The sequence below is a fragment of the Egretta garzetta genome, unplaced genomic scaffold (genome assembly GCF_000687185.1).
Source record: "Egretta garzetta isolate BGI_Z169 unplaced genomic scaffold, ASM68718v1 scaffold192, whole genome shotgun sequence".
Taxonomy (NCBI): domain Eukaryota; kingdom Metazoa; phylum Chordata; class Aves; order Pelecaniformes; family Ardeidae; genus Egretta; species Egretta garzetta.
In genome coordinates, this window is record NW_009258881.1 from 81213 (window position 1) to 81985 (window position 773).

The window sequence follows — 773 nt, forward strand, 5'->3', positions numbered from 1 at the left end:
GTGTGGGCAAAGCCGAAGGGTGAGCGCTGGGATCCTCTGTGGTGTCCATGCTGGGTAGGGCGGGAAAACATCCCAAGTTAAGAAAGGGAAAGGTGGCACAAGTACATCCCAGCAAGCTCTTGAGGGCCTTTAGTGGGGGGATGTGCCTCATTTTCCATCACCCTTGGGAGCATCAGAGATGCTTTCCTGACCCCAAAACACACTCATGACTCCCATTTCTTCTTGGAGCCCAAATTTTCCCTCTCCCCTTTCCTCCAACCCATCTGGGGTCCCTCCAGAAATAGCCACCATTTCTCAGATAGGTTCTGATAGAGTTGGGACAACTTTGAAGGATGGAGGAGGGTCACGTGGGATGTAGCACCCCAAAATGTTTTTTTACCCGCTGGGTAAAAAACTGGCTGGATGGCCGAGCCCAGAGAGTTGTGGTGAATGGAGTTAAATCCAGTTGGCGGCCGGTCACAAGTGGTGTCCCCCAGGGCTCAGTTCTAGGGCCAGTCTTGTTTAATAACTTTATTAACGACCTGGATGACAGGATTGAGTGTGCCCTCAGTAAGTTTGCAGATGACACCAAACTCAGTGGGAGCGTCGATCTGCTGGAGGGGATTAGGGCTCTGCAGAGGGGGCTGGACAGGCTGGATCCGTGGGCCGAGGCCAACTGTATGAGGTTCATCAAGACCAAGGGTCCTGCACTGGGGTCACAACAACCCCATGCAGCGCTACAGGCTTGGAGCAGAGTGGCTGGAAAGCTGCCTGGTGGAAAAAGACCTGGGGGT

General features: G+C 53.7%; 1 protein-coding gene across 1 annotated transcript in view; it reads left to right on the forward strand.

Moving 5' to 3' along the window:
- LOC104121795 (deleted in malignant brain tumors 1 protein) overlaps nt 1–773 on the forward strand; it is a 20958-nt gene that overhangs the window by 19006 nt on the left and 1179 nt on the right.